This window comes from Crassostrea angulata, chromosome 7, assembly GCF_025612915.1.
Source record: "Crassostrea angulata isolate pt1a10 chromosome 7, ASM2561291v2, whole genome shotgun sequence".
NCBI classification, from domain to species: Eukaryota; Metazoa; Mollusca; class Bivalvia; order Ostreida; family Ostreidae; genus Magallana; species Magallana angulata.
In genome coordinates, this window is record NC_069117.1 from 22771933 (window position 1) to 22793812 (window position 21880).

At 33.4% G+C, this 21880-nt stretch overlaps 1 protein-coding gene across 5 annotated transcripts in view; it reads right to left on the reverse strand.

Annotated features, from left to right (window-relative positions):
• LOC128155681 (sacsin-like) overlaps nt 1–21880 on the reverse strand; it is a 90580-nt gene that overhangs the window by 29817 nt on the left and 38883 nt on the right. For 2 of the 5 annotated variants that reach the window (XR_008239629.1, XM_052817514.1), the window contains exon 1: nt 13523–13662. The exons of 1 other annotated variant lie outside the window; for it this stretch is intronic. The gene's annotated coding sequence lies outside the window, so the exon portion shown is untranslated. Of the gene's footprint in view, nt 1–4708; nt 4783–13522; nt 13663–21880 lie in introns of those variants that run through there. 2 more of the 5 variants (XR_008239630.1, XR_008239631.1) reach the window with 2 other exon arrangements.

Sequence of the window (21880 nt, forward strand, 5' to 3'; positions counted from 1 at the left end):
TTTGCTTTTATAATGTCAAGCTCGGAAATAGAATATCCTTTGATTATGTCGCTGGGTTCAATCTTTAGCCACATTTACTCTTTTCACTTTGAAATCAATTTTTAGAAAATAGTTTTGTTAATTAAACCGAATGTATGCTCTCATTAAACAATGTTTTAATTGTAATATCTAAGTTGTCAGTAGATATCTTGATGATAAATACTGGTCAGCGCCAAATACTATTAAGTTTTGTGAACTTATGTCTTGTTCAAATGCTACAAACCTGAAAAAATTATGTTATTTTATTATCAAAATATACAGTTTGATATAATAGTCTGTTCTCCATTATTATACTTTTTCCTATCTTCATTGTATAGATTGTATATTTATGCTTATTTACTATTTATCTACTACTTATCTATTCATTTATAAAATGTACCTCTGACTTTTGAACTGTATATAATGATTGACCTCATGTACCATTCCGTGGTGTGAGCGAAATAAACTGAATAAATAAAATGAACTGAAAAGTAGACAAGAAATTATCCAAAATAACTTAACCCACCCTTATAGCTTCATTAACTTTCCATACAGTAACAGTAATGTTGATGTGTAATTTTAGCGCAAATGTGGCTGGTTGAGCATTTTTGTTTGCATATTAATCTTAAAGTTATTATAAAATCTTCAATCATAGTCTTAGTCGATTATTGTGTGCCAATCGATCAAAAATAAATTATCTTTCTATTCTAAACACATACTTCAAGTTAAGATAAGATTTTAGACCGGCGGTGTCCGAATCAATAATGTTAAGAGCGCTTTTAAGTGAGCACAGCACCTAGGTTATCTTTTTAGTTTGAAATATTGTACCTTAACAAATATGATTAACAATACAGATCTACTATATAAACACAAAAATCGTTGACTTCGATAGTTTTATCTTGAAAGGTTTTTGTTACGTGTTTCGACTTGTACAGGAATCGTGTACGGTCTTTTTAATTAAATATGTCTGACTATTATATAAATGAGAGCAGCTTAACGTGCAGAAATGCATGATGACGATTAGGTAAGTATGTAAATTAAAAAAAAGTTTAAGTTATGCACTTAACAATTATAAATTTTCAATAATCTCCCGAAAAACTTTTACATGTATCACCGTGCAAAATGCACTGTTCAATTATAACTTTATTTTGGACTTTACTTTTAAAATTCAACATCTGTTTTGTAATATTTTCTCACAGTTTATTTCTTACAAAGTTACTCATTTATTTAGTGATTGACACTTTTCGGACTCTATATGCGATTTCAAAGAGACAAAGTGTCATGTCTCAAGGACTGCTAATCTCTTAAAACAACATTGTGTAATTATCAGTTTTTAATTTCTTGGATATCAAAGACTCATTGAGTTTATTTAATTATTTTATATCTGTGAACCTTTCACTCAGCTTACTTATATCATCACCTGTCAAACTTAACTCATTGTATAGTTATTTACAATTGTTATTCGACAGTCTGGAATACGACGGCCAGCCTCGGCCACGTCCGACTCACCCATAGTCTTGAGTCTGGAGGCCACTATATACTGACCATATCCGACTTTTTTGTAACATGTCTGTCTGTTAAATTGATATAATGTTGCCATCGTTGAGTCTCGACCAATAAAAACGGAATCCTGCACCAATTGTCTGTTTATTTCTCTGGAATTGCAAATTGGTGGACCTCCAGGAATACAGCATACCTATCCTTCGTTTATACATTACGGCTTACAGCGCGCCACAACTTTATACTTGCACCCCCTCGCCAACATTCCCTCACCCCGTTCGTACTTCACACGGCGGATGCAGTTCCAGTAGAATTACCTTGCACCGTACAAATTTACGCGGTCACACATGTATGTTCATGCTTTCTGATAAGTGTGTGTAAATAAAATACACCTTTTTCAGATTTTTATATCGAAATTATATCTTTACGTGATAAGGGACATTTTGAAATTTAATGCAGATAGGAAAATATCATAAAGTCACCAATTTCCTCTGACCCCCTCCCCATGGATCTCTGCCAATGGACGAGTTAATTCAAACAAATGGACCAGGTGGCAGGGGATAGTTTCGAAGGAAAGACCCGTTCAAAATTTTGAAATAAATTAAAGGGAGAACCTGGGGTTTGGCTGGTTATTTGAGGGGTATAAATTGGTAGAATATTTATTGCACTCATTTTGTGGATAGAGGAGCTCATGTCAATTTCATTGATATAATGACACTTTAGTACTGGTAGCACTTTTCATCAGATATGGAATGAAAATGCAAAACTGTGGCCAAAATTTTCACTTTCGGTTTTGTGCTTGAAAAGTAGGGTGGGTTCAGAACACGAAATGTCACTCGAAAAGAAGGTGATTGACCCCCTATCAATTGCTGATTATTTGCATGGGTATACATTAAGCTACCAATCCTATGGTAGTTTATGGCAGTTGGTCGGGACTGGAGCGTGGTTCTGGACCCGTGAAAATGTGAAAAAAGGCAATTTTACAGAAAATTTTGAGACCGTCCCTGGCTATTCTTTATAGTGCTATATGTAAGTTGTACTTGTTTTATTCTGAAATGTTTAAAAATTCTCAAGAGTCGGGACCGTGTGTCCCCTGCATGCAAACCGATTTTAGCAAATTTAAAAACCCACTGAAAAATCTCATATATGAGCACTATCTGCCTCACATTTCCTCGACCAAAAAAACTATCCCCTGCCACCTCATGATCTCAGCCGTTGCGTGAATGGTAAAGCAGGACTTTGTGCCATAATGTCACGTTCATCATTTTTGCGCACCGATTAGTGGACGAGTCTGTTGGGATCATGTGAATACCCCAGAGCACACCGTGTGTTTACATCAAAGGCACGTAACACTGGGGATTGGAGTGAGGGGGGGGGGGGGGCTGCTTCCCCTTTCCTACTTTTTTTGCAGCAGGCACTTTTCTTAAATTTATATATCATGGATTTGCCCCCCCCCCTTCCACTTTTGTAGCAGCATGTAATATATGAAACTGCAAATACGGAATTCTAATTGAATTGGAGTTTTGTTCATGAATTTGAAAATTCATCCTTTTTTAATTGCTTGTCAGGATGATTTTGATGAAGCTGCCCCACACACATTAAAAAACAATACATGTTTGCATACCTTTTCACATTTCGTATGATTGAAAATTTTTTAGAATGCCTTTCAGTTGACTTTGCATCTTAATATAACAAATACATTTAAAAAAAAATAACTATTTAATCTCCAGCTTTCAAGCTTACATGCACTTATTTAATATGTGTACATGCCTAAACAAAATTGAATAAATAAGATAATTGATCGAATTTCAAGTGAAATATATGTACATGTTCTAGATCGAAGAAAAGACTGGCATTTCGTCTTAAATTTGCACATTCCGTTTTTAAATTTATGATCAGAAGCGAAATTTAAATTTATTTCAAATTGATACATGCATGTTTCCATTGAATAATTTTGTTTAGTCAGGCAAGCTTTTTGGAAAGCTATTACTTGTTATAAGATTTTGTTTTGCTCTTAAAACTCCTTAAAATGCAGAAGTGCTTTTCACGAACGCATTCGTAACAGGTTTCACTTAAGAATTTACTTACGAGTTATCCTTTCCCTAGCAACGATTTGAATTCACTTAATAATTCTTATAAAACAGGAGAAACATATAAATTAACCAACATTCTCATAAAAAAGATGCAAAACTGAAATTATATACTAGTACCACTTACATCGAGTGAAATCAGTGTGGTGTAGTAGAAATCAAAATATGACGTCACAATCATGTGTGTTTAGTGTGACGTAGGAAAATCTTACGAGAAAAATTTGCCGTAAAAATTTTTGGAGAATTTATTTGTGTATTTTTCAACAATAACTGCTATATAATGCGAAATAATGGTATAATGCGGCTTAAAACATTAAATTTAGCTGTTTTTCTTGTATATTTTACATAATACGATTATCATTTACAGTTTTGAAATACTTACGAGAGGGTATGTGCTATCGTAAAGTTACGACAAATTTTACCCGTAAGAATCTCATAAGATGTTTTGTGAAAATGAATAAAAACTTAAGTTTTCACTTACGATAAAAATTAATCGTAAGTTTTTTTGTGAAAAGGGCTACAGGATCTTCCGTAAGCTTCACCCTGCCCCCACCAGGGTTAGCCCTGGGCCCAATGAAGGTCTCTTGGCGGTACCAAAACTCTGCCATATAAAATATTTCACGTTCCCGCCAGTTTGGATCCACCCTTGATTCAAGTATTATGTAATGTATTTGGATGAAAGCACTTGAAACAGGAACAGTGCTCTTACATATTTATAGACCACTCGTCTGCTGCTGGGCATCTTGCCAAAAATCAACAAAATTCTTGCATCATATATTTATTAAGAAAGCGATTGTGATTCATAGTCATGACTAAAATCTACACGATCCAGTTCTAACCAGTTTATCGATCTGTCAGAATCTTTAACAACCTAAGAAAAATCACTGACTGCACGAAATAAACATGATGATGTCAGACGACATGGCTGTTTCTTTTATTCAACGTATTGATGTACTATAACAATGATTAATTTATTTTTTCTGCATAAATCGCCGAAGAGCGCATTTAACTGCTTAAATATATGTATTAAATTCTTTTCTTAATAAAAAATGTGTTTCGAAGTAAGATTCTTAATCCTTGCGAACATAAAACTCCCTTACCTTAATCACTTTAATATACTCCCCTGAATTATTTGTATACAAAACCAGGGCCGAGGGAAGTTTTTCATGTTGCATACCATGAGACGTAATGCAAAAGCAATGGAGGAAAAAATGTATGCAATTTATGACGTATATTCACGTGATGTTGAAGTGGTTCTGGCTAGTTGAAGCAAAAGTAGACCAACTAATTATTTTATGATTTTTCTAAACATACAGACTATAGTAGGGAGAAAGTGCATAATCTACCAGGGATGGGATAATTGAAAGAAGTATTTGTAATTGAGTCTCCCTTCAATTATAAGTAATTGAAAGTATTTAAATACATTCCAAAATATATCATGTATTTTCAATTACATTTCAATTACTTTTTTCAAGTTAATTTAAAAGTTTAAAAAGGTGTCATATTCAGTTCAGTTCTTCATTAACTTTTATCTTTAAGCAATACATTTTATCAGTACAAATAAATGTAAACAATTATATGCATGTACAGATATATAAGGTTAACAGGAGAATGACAGACAGAAATTAATAATTATGTTTAGGTTGCATACCTGTTTTAAATGGGCTTGTGTTTATACACTAATTAAGTGTCTCATTATGTTTGATGTGTTTATACAACATGCCACTCTAGAAAAGGTATAATTTGTTAAGGTTTGAAGTCCTCTCATACCAAAGAACAAATGTAGTATGCCAGGAATAAAAGTTTAGTATGAAAAATCTTGTTCAGAACCAAACATGAACCCAAGAACACCGAATTTAGTACCCATTGTAATGTTTATATATTATTTTAAAGCAAAATCTATAAATAATGATCAAAATGAATGCAAACCGCTATAGATATTACCATAAAAAAGTTTTGTGTGTCTCAGCGCTGTTTCTACATGCATATATTCTTAAGATATAAAAGTAATTGAAATGTATTTAATTACATTTGTTAAAGTAATTGAAAGTAATTAATGGGGGAGTGTATAAAAATACAAATAATTGAAAATAATGTGGAAACTGCTACCTCTTCATATTTTAGGATTTTTTAAGATTTGTCTACATGTTTACAAATCCAGTAGGCGCTGTTCTTTCCAATCTTTCAATTTTGAGTAATTGCGTGTGAAATCCTTCAGGTTTTAGGTAACATTGTTATTTTCCATGTTAAATACACATTAAGGGGGTGTGCAGCCATTTTTTACATTTGAGAAGAAAAATGTAAACATTTATTAAACTGGTTTGTTTCTGTCCAAAACTTGCTAAAACTGTTGTCAAAAGATACAACAGCAATAAACATGACGTTCAACATGTTTTGTATGCAAATTATGCATACAAGGGGCAGAATAATGCATTTTCAAATCACTTTCAACCGCACAGCTACAGACTAAAATTTAAGATTTAAAAATATGATAAAATATGAAAGGAAGTCATTTGTATCCACTCTACAACCATTTGTTTATAAAAAAAAAAGGGCAACGCTTGCTTATGTAATCAATTCTTAAAAGGAGTCTCAAAATGAAAGTACATTAGAGCTATATTTTCTTTGAAAAATATATGTGTACTTTTTCTGTAAGGCAATTAATATTTTGGACCCCTATCATACTTCTAATAAGAATTTAACTTAATTTAAACTCATAGAACTAAAACAATACAATTGGAAGTGGTATAAAGAAGTTTGTCACATTCAGTCAAGATTGGTTTGAATTGACATTTATTCTTATCGATGAAAATATAACGTCAATGTGCCTCCATAGACACGGGAGTTTTAAGTATAGCATGGAATTTTCTTGTTCTAAATATAGATTCCATGGTGACTGATAAAAATAGGGTGACCTTTTCTGAGGCAAAGTTTCTACATTTTTGTGCAAAATTCAACCTTTTTCTCAACAAATGACACCAATGAACCCCCTTCATATTTTTCAGATTTTTAAATCTTCAAAATAAGTTTGTAGCTGTGCAGTTCGACAGCTGTTTTAAGTGATTAAAAAGGCATTGTTCTGTTCTTGTATGCATAATTTGCATACAAAACAACACGTAGAATTTCAAATTTAGTGCTTTTATATCTTTTGGCAACAGTTTTGGTCCGTTCTGGACAGAAACAAGCCAGTTCAAGAAATGTTTACATTCTTATCCTCAAATATTAAAGATGGCCACACATCCCCCTTAAAATTTAATTGGTTTATAGTTTGGCTGAACAATTATAAATATATAATATAACTACGATGTGAAATTAATCAGATCAATAAACAAGAAGCATAAAAAGTCACAGAAGTCTAAGTTATCACTTAATTTACAGAAGCATAAATTGGGCCTGTAATTTTAACACAAAGGGATAGTTGTCCATTTTTGATTTAAATTAATCTTAAGGTGGAATGTCCCTCTGGTAAGAGAGATAACTTCTGTAGAAAATAATATCACTTTGTTTCTGTTAACTCACAATTATTAATGCATGTAACAACAAGGGAGGTGGTGCATGGTCCCAATTTATGTTGGAAGGCGATACACTTATTTGAATTCAAAGATAGAAAAAGAAAATTAGAACTGAACCCCGTGGCTTTTTTGAAGCAGGGGGGGGGGGGGCAAAAAAGTAAAGAAAACTTTTACAAAATATTACAAGAAATGTATCATAATGATAAAGTATTTATGAGGCAATATCTACATGACTATTCCTCCCCCTCCCGATATATTTATTCTCTTTTTTAAATATAACTAAATCTTATATACTTGTTCAGTACATGTACGGTACATGTTTGATGTTTTAGGCCAGAAAATATTTGGATTGAATATTTTTATTTCTCTATCTATAGCTCGTTCACAGAGCTGAATGAATTATAATTGGGGAAAATGTGACCAAGACAATTATTCTAGACTTAGTTGAAATCGTTTAATTAAAACTTATAACATTTCAAATGTTTAAAATTGAATAAAGCTTTTCTATTCTGAGGGAGCAGATATGGGAAAACAAATTGAAAAAAAAACCTAATATCTCAGCTCATTTGATTCAAGACAGTATATCCCTGTATTGATATCATACCAATTACTGGAAGATTATTCACTTGATCCCCTTTTTGTGTTACATGTACATAACAAAATGCTCTGGTTTACATTTTTAGGATTTCTTAAATATATATATCCATTTACTATTATCTTATCCAAATTTAAAAAAGAAAACCTTTTCTGAAATTTACGAAACTGTGGCAATTTTTCTTGCACTGTATGTAAAACTTTTATGTAAAACCTTCAATAGTCTATGATAAAGAAAGATAACTCTTGCTGATTGAAGCAATTTTTGTTGCAAACCTATACAACAAAGTGCTATTCTGAACTAAAATGCAGCGCTTCAATATGTTTTGTAATATGAATTGAAAATGTATATAACTATTTATTATTTTCATATACATTTTGAATTTTTAATTTTATGCTGCGATGTTAAAAAAAAATTTTTCTAGTCACTATGTCTAGTTTTCTTTATATCATGATTAGACATTTTATCAATTTTTGAAAAATCTAGCAGCGCTTCATCACTTAAAATTTGTTTCATATGAATCGATTGATATTGACTTTGATGAAAATCAATAGGAAATTTTTAAAAACATTTATGGCAAAATTAATAGCAGAGGGATATTACACCTTAAAGTTATAATACTAATCAAAATCTTGGTGGATCCTTGTATGCCGCTCATTAAAAAAATCTAATCTTAAATTGAAGTATGTGTTTAGAACAGAAGGATAATTTATCATGCCAGTGGAATCCGAATCAATAATGTTTAGAGCGCGTTTAAGTGAGCACAACACCTAGATTATATTTCCATCTTTCCAATTGAAAATATTATAAGTAAACAGAATTTTATTAACATAAAGGCTACAATCTAGAGACACGTTCAAACATTATCTTAATAATAGATTTTAGTTAGCTGTTGCTACGTGTGTGACAAATCGTGCAGGATACTATTATTTTTCTAATCTGATATAATACAATGAAATCATATGAATAATGAATAATGAAAGTCATGTACCTAAAATATTTCCATTTAACTTCGTTTTCCGACATTAGCAAGGTACTTTGAAAAGAAAAATTACCATTTAATTGTTAGCATAAAATATAGTATATGATGCAGTTTATTTTCTTTCTAATCTGATCAAGATTGCACATCCCAAATATAATGTTCACAATATTTCTCAAAAGATTTTCCTCAGTTTTGCCCAAAGTGCATGTATGGCATTCTGGAAAAAGGTAATAGATTTTACAATTCAAGCCTTTTTTACACAGGTGTCATTTATAAAAAGAATTATCAGGTTTTGTAAAACAGCTTCGGAAAACTCTCTAAAATCGATCAATAGTTTGCAAGCGACGTATAACAAATTACAAACAACAAAACCCAAAATGTATGACCGTAGGATAAATATGAAGTGAACAAAAAATGTTAGTGAAATAATTCATTACTCGGTATGTTCCATATATATATATATATATATATATATATATATGTGTGTGTGTGTGTGTGTGTGTGTGTGTGTGTGTGTGTGTGTGTGTGTGTGTGGAAGAGCCAGGAATGGCGAAAACGTTTGCAGTAAATAGCATTTTTTGTGATTTTATTCTGGATATTTATTGAAAACTGTGCCGATTTATTTATTATTTTTTGTTGCATTGGAAAAAATATATACGTATATTGCATTACCTCCGCACGATCAAATTACGAACATATGGGTTCATTGGTTCACCAAAAAAAAAACCAATCGTATCAAAAATTCAATCGTTTGACTGCACGAACATTGCCAGTGCACTGCCTATGCACGGCAGATGATTTCCATTAAAGGCTTGTGGACATCATAAATAAACTATTTAGCAGACCATCGCACTCTCTACCCTGCATGTGAGAGATTAATCACTCCAGGACTTATAGTTTTTAACTACATAATACATTTCAAGGTAATTTTAATAGCGGATCCAGCTTATTTTTTTTTGCTGTTTTACCTTTTTGTGGTATAAGACATTTTGAATTTTAACTCAGATATGAAAATATCGTATCAAAATCATCATTTCTAACTTTTTTTTAATTGTTTCTAATTGTTTTTATTTTTCCTATACGTACTTTACAGAAAAATCCATCGTTTTAAAGCCATGACGTTGCAATCAATAATTTTACGATGTTAAATATTTTTATATTTAATTCATCGCTAATGAAAACAATAAAACTAATTTTAAGATTTTATTTTGCTTTTTAAGCTCCTAATATTCGGGAGCTTTCCCCTTGATACCCACCAGGGCCTCATGGCAATCCCTGACCCCCTGTCTTTTAAGACATCATAAAACGTATAGTCACGTGATGTTTAGGTGGTTCTGGCTTGGTGAAGCAATAGTAGAATATTGATTTTATTTTTCTTAAACATGAATAAGAAGAAAGCGGAATTTAAACACAGCAAACGTGTGTGTGTGGGGGGGGGGGGGGGGGGCAATAAAAATACGAACAAAGGAGGAGGATGTAGAAACTGCTAACTCGGTATTCTTTAGAATCTGTCTACATGATACAAATCTAGTAAGCTCAATTTCATAAAGATATTTTACTTTTGAGTAAATACGTTTGAAATACAACAAGTTCTAGATGCATGAAACATTGTTATTTTCCATGTTAAACACTCATTATAACTTTAAATATAATTCATTGCTTTTCTCCCCATCTCTCACTTTGACCAATTCATTCGTTTTCTGATAAATGAGTGATTGCCGAACTTCTTTCTACACACGGGCACTGCTACATATACATGTAAAAATTATGAAGATATTGAGAATTAAATATATAACGCGTACAAAAACAAAACAGATGAATGAATAGTGTATAATATTTGAATTTGCCTTTGTAGGTTTTTGTCAAAAACGAAAAAAATACATTTTAACAAATTATTTTTATTGATTAATTTATAATTTCATTCATTGAGTATATTTTCTTTAATCTTTTAATCAAAGGCAAATCTAATCTAGATAATGTCAAGACCGATAACTCCACAGACAAAGAAGTATTACTCTACATGTAATTGTTTTGGCAAATGCGCATTGAATGAAATATAGATAAACGTCTACTAAAAACCACTTTGTTCAATCACTGCATAAAAGAAGCGATTAATAATATCAACGAGGATATCTGCTATTCAGAAACACCAGTTAAAAAAATACCAGTTTTCAAAATTTATGTGCAACATACCTAGGATTGCAAAATGTAAACAAAGGTACATGGCATACTGCCTCAGAGGCACTTTGTGAGGAGGGTAGAACTCCGCCATACCATGTTTATGAGCGGGCATAGAAAAGAAGGATCTATCAGTAGTAATGCCAGGAAATGCACAAGTAATCAAAAAATCGCAATCATAAAACATTGTCCAACTTGGCGTCAGTGAGTAATCGCAGTGCAGGGCCCAGCGGTGTTAATAACATTTACTTGTTTGTATCTTGTTGATTCTTGTTATTTACGATAAATTTAGCTTAATTAAACATTATTTGTATTCAAAAAAGAATTATAAGCATTAACAATATTTTTTGCTCATCGAGAAATGAACCTAAAAACCGCATCGCAAACTATTTGCGATGCGGTTTTTTGATTCATTTCTTGATGAATAAAAATAGTTATTCAGTCAATCCTTTAATGGTTTATAGTTCGACTGAACAATGAAATATAAATAAATTAATGTGAAATTAAAAAAGTTAATAAACATCACACATAAAAAAGTCACGGAAGTCTTTAGTCATCAAACTAAAATGCCAACTTACACCCATCAGTTACTCTACAGTAGCAGAAATTTAATGTGTAAGCACAAATTTGATGTGGATGGTCGTGTATTTTTTTTTAGATTAATCTTATAGTTATTATATAATCTTCACTCAAAATCCTGGTCGATCTATGAGTGCCATTCAATTCAAAATTCTTATCTTAAATTGAATTATGTGTTTAGAATAGAAAGATAATTTATCAAGCCGGTGTTGTCCGAATCAATAATGTTAAGAGCACGTTCAAGTGAGCACGGCACCTGCCATTGTTGTAGACTAGTTTGGATATATGTTATCTTGGGATCTCCCATCTTCTTAATGTGTATTCATCAATGATAATTATTTCTTACTTAGTCTTTAGGGAGATCCCACTGCCTGTTTGAAATTAGGCGCTTAATAAGTCTCTTTATGTTTATCTGGGATCTCCCTAGTAGTTAAGGTAGTTTATTTGTAGTTAGTTGTTTATCTTCGTCATTAATAAATGACAATATTCATCAAATCATGACTTGTAGTGTTTAAAGGAGTAAAAATTTACAAAGCTGCAGGACCAAGATGGAACTGGTTTCCACACATTTTAGCATAAGATAAATGGAGGACATAAAAATTCTTATCTTAAATTGAATTATGTGTTTAGAATAGAGAGATAATTTATCAAACGCCGGTGGAGTCCGAATCAATAATGTAAAGAGCACGTTCAAGTGAGCACGGCACCTTGGTTATCTTTCTAGTTTTTTTGGAATATTGTAGTAGATAAATTTTATTTACATAAGAGACCAACTTTAAACTTGGAGAAACTTTATCTAAAGTGATTTGTTTCTTGTTTCTACTTGTATGCCGAATTGTGCAGAGTACTAGCATTTTTATAATCTGATTATACCGTATATAAATACGAAAAAATTACATGAACAAGAAAGAAAAAAATTCATATACCTAAAAATATCTCATTTACTTTGTCCCCCAACTTTAGCAAGGTACTTTGAAAGAAATTATTATGTATTTTGCAAGTTATTTCTATTCATTTTGATTAAGATTGAAGTTAACTAGCAATCCCGAGAATAAATTTCACAATTTTTGTTAAAGATTTGCTTCAATTTTACCCAAAAGAAGATGGATGGATAAGGCATGTAAAATGCCCATACACCATCCGACATGCTACTGAAAAATTAAGGTATCAATAAATCTGATGGTTATTTTTTAAAATCATTTAAAACAATATATATTTAACAAACCATTGATTTTTAACCTATAGGTATGTTCAATACTTGGAATATGTTGACTCAAACAGGAGTATACGTATCAAAACCTGCAAACACTGTCATTTTTTAGAACTATAAGGCATTTTCTTTTATAGAGTGGGTCTGTGCTCCATATTGTTCTCATAGTCTAATTATAGTCTATTGAAAAACAAACCGATTTCGATCAACAAAAACGTGGAGAGATGACCCACTCTACATTAAAAATATCATTTTGTATCCCAACAATTGAACTTTTTGAAAAAAATAATACAAGTTCGGTAGTTCGTGGCCAAAGTCACACATAATATTTAAAGAGACCACTTTTTTGTGTCTGAAATGGCTCAGTGGTTAGAGTACCTGACATAAGCTAACCTTATATATCTAGGGTTTTTATGGTATTGGTTCGATACCACCAAAATTTCCGACAATATTTTTTTTCTTATTTTTTGTTAAATATATTAAAAACAGACTATAGGTAGAAATTTTGCTTTTGCAAACTTGTATCATAATATATTTGAAAAGATCTAATTGGGGGAAAATAATTTTAAAATGTATTTCACTACTAAACCGAATGGGCATTTGCGCCATCTTATTCCCCCATCTCCTTTTCATAAGCATGCATGACATTCTAGAACTGGATCATGGATTTTACAATTCATGCCGTTATTACACAGGTGCATAATATAAAAAAATTATCAGGTTTTGTCAAATAGCTTCGGACAACTGTCTAAAATTGATAAACAGTCTGCAAATAACAAACTATAAACGATGCACAACGACGAACAAATATAAAATGAATTTAAAATAAGGAACGCACATTATTAGATCTTTTCTTACCTTGTTAAACCAAATTGAAAGATCTTCAACTTGCATGTCTTTAGGGTCTTCTTTATCTGACGAAAGCAGAATATAAACCTTTTAAATACCACGTAAATAACGATTGTCACGTGGTGTCTACGATATGATTTCCCGTTTCCTGGTACTGGTAATGCAAGCATTTTGAAATAATATATTAAAAAAGAAATATGGAAAAATGATTTGTTTTTAAATAGACGAGGAAAACTTTAAACAGTTTAAACATTTACACCTACAGAATACAATCGATATGGCCCTGACCTAATACTCCAATTCCTAAGCTAGGGAAATGCATGGTGTTTTATTTTTTTGGTAGAAGGAACCTAGTTTAACTAAAGCAAGCACGCTCTTTGCTTTCAACATTCAATGTAGAAGATAATATTATTTTAAAATCTATGGATTGTATAACAAATGGTCCCACCTTTACCATAGAACCCCTCTGGACCATAAACACGCCCAAATGAAGTACAGTTTTCTAAACAATGAAATTCTACATTCGTGTACCAATGTCCATATACATGTATGCAAAATATGAAGATGGTTTTTGAAAGTTGCATTAGGGATTACATTGTTTACACACCTTTCAAGGCGCATTTGCGTGTTTGTCATATATTTCATAAATAATGGTTCCTTCATCTACATATGCTACATGCAAAAAGTATATAAAGTTTACAGAAAGAATCCAAATTTTTTTTTTAACGACAAAAGGCATACATCGACTAATAATAATAAAAAAGCAGTCAGGTGTATTCAAGAAAAACATTTTCGTTTCTTTTAAATTTTGTCTAAGACAAAAAAACAAAATGTTTCCATATCCTAAGTACATTCTTCGGTAGACTTCTAGATCTACTAAATATTAGAAATTTCTCGCGATACCTAGGTTTCTTGGTAAGAAAAACATTTTATCAGAAAGATAGCCACATGCATACAATGGGAAAATATTGTTAGGAATACTGGCAAGGAGAAGGAGAATTTCTAATTAATCAAAGCATTCCATTACATGATCAATATTGACCCGTCCTGATACTTCAATCCCTGATCAATTTAGTTATCAATTTTAGAAAACTTTGAATATTCTTTGTTCAATTCTATCTGTGCACATAATTTGGTTGCCATATGGCATAAAGAAAGGGGACTTATTTATCACCGATTTCTTCCAAATTCGACAAAAACATAATGCATGTAGTTAATCCATGTACTAAGATAGATGTCATATAGAAAGAGAAGTTTGACAATTCATGTTATTATACTTTCATGTTAAATACTGAAATCTGATTGGTTAAGACGCAGTTGATAATCCGTTCTATTACCCTCAGCGTTAGCAACACACTTGGCAACGGGTAACACAACGAATTGTCACATGCCCGTAAATTATGCGCATACGGTTCGCCATAGAATTCACGTTATTCCGTATTGTTTTCTTTACAAGTAAGACATTCAGTATAATAAAACAAATAGTGCCTGTTTGGGAGGGTTAGAGCTGAAATTGACACCCCTCGAAAACCATTGAATAAGAATACTTTAAAATAAAAAAAAAATACCGAATGGTTGTAAATATAACTTTTTTAAACGTCCAATGCCAGGCGTAGGTCGAAAATTTCTTCAGAATCAAAAAGTCAAACATTTTTTGTATTTTTTTTTATATATAAATTTTCAAATAATTTGATAAATTATGTCGTGTATGATTTCCTTAAAACATTTAATGCATCACAAGGCATTTTTAGAATATTTTTTATTATAAATGAAACGACTTGAGAAATTAAGAAATCAATGAATATTGATGTAAGGGTTTCCACTGAAAAAGGAATACTCTTTTTCTCATGCATGTGCAATAGATTATTATTTAAATAGTGCCTGTTTGGGAGGGTAAGAGTTGAAATTGACACCGCGAGAAAGCCATTGTCAACCGACGCATTATTTCCCTTTTATCTTCGACTACCGCCATATTACATGTAGTTGTCGATTTCTATTGTCCTGCTCATCGCTACACACCCACTATATAAGGCCGAGAGCGTTATTCATGCTTCACCGCATTCAGGAATTTCATATATCCAAACACGTTACCTTGGACGAAAAGACGTGAAGTAAAGCGTTTTGAACAAAAGTAATATGACAACCACTGCACTGGCAAGATATATCAAATAAACGACGAAACAAGACAGACTGAAATCCAGGCGCAGATATTTCAAAAATTCCTCAAATATTGTAGACCGTTTTCCTGTGTTATAACATCGGACATGCGCAAACCACACACTGTGGCAGATCGAGCAATTATCGATTTTAGAAACGAAGAGTTTTTGTAGGAAGGGATGGAAACATTTTTCTTCGATTTACTATCAATAAGCTATCGTGTTGGATGTAGTGCCGCCGGGGTTTTCAAGAAGATGCAGACGTTTTGCACTCTGTATGAACGACACACGTGTGCATGCGAAGTAAGGCAGCACAGTCTGTGCAAAATAATACGGGTACATTTGGCAGCTTTTCAAAGAATAAATATAGTTTGTATTTCATTGATTGTTGTTTTCTTTATTACTACATTTTGCTATAATGTGTAGTTCATGCATTTAGAAGTCCGTGCAACGTGAATGCCTCGATCGGAATGCAACCGACCGTAACTTTCTCAACCAGTATATATACCCCAGTGGCAGTAGAGGAGCGATCGAAACTAAATATGGCGAGCAAATGCTTTTATGAATTCGTGTCAGCATTAAAGACTGAAATCGAAACAATCCAGTTAGACAACCTGTCTGCGAATGAAAAAAAATTAAATATCAAATAGTGGTTTTTAATGCATAGTTTAGTAAATTTGAAATCAACTTTAAGATACTTCACTATACATTGTACCTTCAAATATTTTCTCAAATCAGCAGAAAATTAATTAATTATGATAGAGGGTATGGTAGATAAGAAGTATATATGTCAAATAGGCGAAAAAATGTGTAATTTTGGATAAAAATGATATTCTAAAAATTTCATTCAGTAAACATGAACAAAAGCCACAGGCGGATTCGAACTAATGATCTGCAGTTCACAAGCCTGATACTTGAACCACTGGGCTATGACGGTATGCATCTGAATTGATTGATACAAACAGTTTAGCAAAACATTTAAATCGCCATCTTGTGACGTAGTGTCTTAAAAAGTATAAGTCTAGGTGTAGTGAAGTACCTTAATTCGTGTATAATACATATAGTAAGTACTGTAATTGTAAACATCGTTCCATCCTTGTCTTGTTCGACCTCCAAGAGCATACACAGGCTACCCGTAGATACCCATATAGCCATTTTAAGAAAGCTTCAAGGTGCCGATTGAGGAAACTGAAAATATCAGTTATTGAAATAACTTTTAAAAAAAAATATTAATTAATAAAACGATCCAAATAAGCATAAAATGTTTTATTTTGTGTTGTTTCATGCCAGCTATGAATTTGATATCGATTGTTACAGAATTTTTTTAATAAAGCCCGTGTTATTTAGGATTTTTTTATGCACTGCTAGTTCCCTTAAATCCCGCATAAATCACAAGTTTTTTTTTTTATTTTACGTGAAATCAAAATTCTTGTGTTAAATAATTTGATGAAAAGTTTTTTATTATAGCATTGAATCATGATTTTTGAAAGTATATACAGTCTCATAACTGCAGCGATACTTCAGAAAATCATGATTTAAAGCTTATATTTACATTTGTTTTTAATTTAATACCGTGTCTAGATCTGTTAATGTGATTTATACCTTAAAATTCCTATCTTATCCTTAGGGTAAGTTCATATTAATAGAAGAGTCACAGTAACAGCCACAAGCGTGAACTTTTGATTTTCTCTTGTGACGTTGCAGTTTACAGCGTTCAATGTTTGTGACATCATAATAAAACTCATCATTTTAACCTTTGATTACCCTGTGTGCATTACAGTGTTATAACTGCCGCAACTTTCAACACACTTTACCAGCTAAAAATATATGGAATGTAAATAATATCTAATTCAAGCTTTTTCGGGTGTCTTGAAAAAAAGGAGGTAAATATTGATAACAAGTTACATTATAAGCAGAGTGTAGTGCCAACTAACAAAAAGATTTGATAAAATATTCTTTAATTTTTAATTAAGCATTGGGTTTTTTAGTCATCGAAAAAAAAATTTTGATTTATATTTTAGTTACGTATATTGAAACGGTATTTTTTCTTCTTAAAGTGAAATATTGAATAAAAACCATCTTCGCCGATAATCTTAATATTACAGAAAAGATCAAAGATTGATAATGGTGATAAATATATAATAAAGACAAAAACCCCACAAAAAATCATAGAAAGCATAATCCTGGCACCCCTTACCCTTAGATACGTGCATGCTACAAAAGGTGAGAAATGCCTTCTCAACCATGCAAAAATGGCATCTTATCATAAATGGTGCGTAAACAAAAATACTTTTGAGTTCCTATCAGGTTGCTTACCTGTTTACTTGGTGTGCAAGTCAATAGCTTTAAAAGCGCAGAATCAAAATAAGCAGACTGACTATATCGAGTTCGAATAACGCTGGTTGTTCATTATAATTGTTTTCTAAATAATAATTTCCTTCTTAAAAAAAAGTTTTTTAAACATCTTTTGGGTTAAATATTGTAAAATTTGAACATTTTAAAATGGTGAATGTATTTTTATTTTAATGTACTTTTATTCACATCAATATCGATAGGTATCCTGTTTGCAATTGTCTAAAAATGTTAGCATTTGTAAACTTTGCGATTGGATTTCATTAATTATTGAATTCACCAAGCTAACCCAGCACTATACATTATATTCTTGAAAGACACAGAGCCTGGCAACATTCGGGAATAATGAAATAGAACTTAACAATAAATAGTATGAGAAATATTTATTACTCCGCTATTACAAACAATTGGTGGATGTTGGCCGCATAATGATTTTTTGTGGGGTAACTGGGGAGCCGACCAGTGTGCCAGTTTAACTACCCATGTAGGGACACACTGTGGGCCCGAGTATGAAACATCAGTGCCCGAACCTGAACGATCCCCAGCGTTCTAAGGAGGGAAGTGAGACCTGCCCTTCTCACCCTGTCTCCTGCAGTGCTACCTGGTTTAGAACTTTGCATGACAAAGGCTACTTTATCAACCAATTATTACATGCACCAGCCTGTAGCATCCCCTCACTGGAGTGAGGTGGATATGGCCCCACCTATACCCAGTGTAGGCCCCACTATACAATAAACCCAATTTTACATTGTAACCACATGGCGCAGTTAACTGTAATAACTTTGCCTTTTATAAACCATATTGAATGATTTAATTTATATACTATCCCCTAGCTTTGAAAGCAAGTGGGGGGAGACACCCCCAGGTTTTGGAGCAGAAAGTGTCAACACATACCACTGCGGACTCCCCCGTCCCCATCCCCCCTAAAATTGTGATGCGACAAGAAAAAGGTCCATGTACAAGTAATAAAAATTAAAGTCTATTGAAAAAAGATAAACTGTTGAACACGAGTCCAGATGACACCGAGCTGCTTGTCATCCTGTCTTGCTGTTTTTTCTGGTCTACTAGCGGATTTCCAGTCTGCTCTCAATTTGCTACTCAATGACCTGTCAAAATAAAGAAAAGAAAAACGAGAAAGAAACCAAAAGCACAAATATAGATATCAATATTTAAGTTTTAAATAGTTAAAAAAAATTGGGGGGGGGGGGTGGGTGCCAAAATTTGAAGAAAACTATGGGGTTTTTGCAGGGGCTTCCGGATAAGCCAATGGTTAGCTCGTACCGAGTTTTTTCCGAATATACAGTGTGTCTCAAAATTAATACAGACTATTTGATATAAAAACAAATAATCCTGATTAATTATTGAATTCACCAAGCTAACCCAGCACTATACATTATATTCGCTTGAAAGACACAGAGCCTGGCGACATTCGGGAATAATGAAATAGAACTTAACAATAAATAGTATGAGAAATATTTATTACTCCGCTATTACAAACAATTGGTGGATGTTGGCCGCATAATGATTTTTGTGGGGTAACTGGGGAGCCGACCAGTGTGCCAGTTTAACTACCCATGTAGGGACACACTGTAGGCCCGAGTATGAAACATCAGTGCCCGAACCTGAACGATCCCCAGTGTTCTAAGGAGGGTAGTGAGACCTGCCCTTCTCACCCTGTCTCCTGCAGTGCTACCTGGTTTAGAACTTTGCATGACAAAGGCTACTTTATCAACCAATTATTACATGCACCAGCCTGTAGCATCCCCTCACTGGAGTGAGGTGGATGTGGCCCCACCTATACCCAGTGTAGGCCCCACTATACAATAAACCCAATTTTACATTGTAACCACATGGCGCAGTTAACTGTAATAACTTTGCCTTTTATAAACCATATTGAATGATTTAATTTATATACTATCCCCTAGCTTTGAAAGCAAGTGGGGGGAGACACCCCCAGGTTTTGGAGCAGAAAGTGTCAACACATACCACTGCGGACTCCCCCGTCCCCATCCCCCCTAAAATTGTGATGCGACAAGAAAAATGTCCATGTACAAGTAATAAAAATTAAAGTCTATTGAAAAAAGATAAACTGTTGAACACGAGTCCAGATGACACCGAGCTGCTTGTCATCCTGTCTTGCTGTTTTTTCTGGTCTACTAGCGGATTTCCAGTCTGCTCTCAATTTGCTACTCAATGACCTGTCAAAATAAAGAAAAGAAAAACGAGAAAGAAACCAAAAGCACAAATATAGATATCAATATTTAAGTTTTAAATAGTTAAAAAAAATTGGGGGCTGGGGGGGGGGGGGGGTGGGTGCCAAAATTTGAAGAAAACTATGGGGTTTTTGCAGGGGCTTCCGGATAAGCCAATGGTTAGCTCGTACCGAGTTTTTTCCGAATATACAGTGTGTCTCAAAATTAATACAGACTATTTGATATAAAAACAAATAATCCTGATTAATTATTGAATTCACCAAGCTAACCCAGCACTATACATTATATTCGCTTGAAAGACACAGAGCCTGGCGACATTCGGGAATAATGAAATAGAACTTAACAATAAATAGTATGAGAAATATTTATTACTCCGCTATTACAAACAATTGGTGGATGTTGGCCGCATAATGATTTTTTGTGGGGTAACTGGGGAGCCGACCAGTGTGCCAGTTTAACTACCCATGTAGGGACACACTGTGGGCCCGAGTATGAAACATCAGTGCCCGAACCTGAACGATCCCCAGTGTTCTAAGGAGGGTAGTGAGACCTGCCCTTCTCACCCTGTCTCCTGCAGTGCTACCTGGTTTAGAACTTTGCATGACAAAGGCTACTTTATCAACCAATTATTACATGCACCAGCCTGTAGCATCCCCTCACTGGAGTGAGGTGGATGTGGCCCCACCTATACCCAGTGTAGGCCCCACTATACAATAAACCCAATTTTACATTGTAACCACATGGCGCAGTTAACTGTAATAACTTTGCCTTTTATAAACCATATTGAATGATTTAATTTATATACTATCCCCTAGCTTTGAAAGCAAGTGGGGGGAGACACCCCCAGGTTTTGGAGCAGAAAGTGTCAACACATACCACTGCGGACTCCCCCGTCCCCATCCCCCCTAAAATTGTGATGCGACAAGAAAAAGGTCCATGTACAAGTAATAAAAATTAAAGTCTATTGAAAAAAGATAAACTGTTGAACACGAGTCCAGATGACACCGAGCTGCTTGTCATCCTGTCTTGCTGTTTTTTCTGGTCTACTAGCGGATTTCCAGTCTGCTCTCAATTTGCTACTCAATGACCTGTCAAAATAAAGAAAAGAAAAACGAGAAAGAAACCAAAAGCACAAATATAGATATCAATATTTAAGTTTTAAATAGTTAAACAAAATTGGGGGCTGGGGGGGGGGGGGTGGGTGCCAAAATTTGAAGAAAACTATGGGGTTTTTGCAGGGGCTTCCGGATAAGCCAATGGTTAGCTCGTACCGAGTTTTTTCCGAATATACAGTGTGTCTCAAAATTAATACAGACTATTTGATATAAAAACAAATAATCCTGATTAATTATTGAATTCACCAAGCTAACCCAGCACTATACATTATATTCGCTTGAAAGACACAGAGCCTGGCGACATTCGGGAATAATGAAATAGAACTTAACAATAAATAGTATGAGAAATATTTATTACTCCGCTATTACAAACAATTGGTGGATGTTGGCCGCATAATGATTTTTGTGGGGTAACTGGGGAGCCGACCAGTGTGCCAGTTTAACTACCCATGTAGGGACACACTGTGGGCCCGAGTATGAAACATCAGTGCCCGAACCTGAACGATCCCCAGTGTTCTAAGGAGGGTAGTG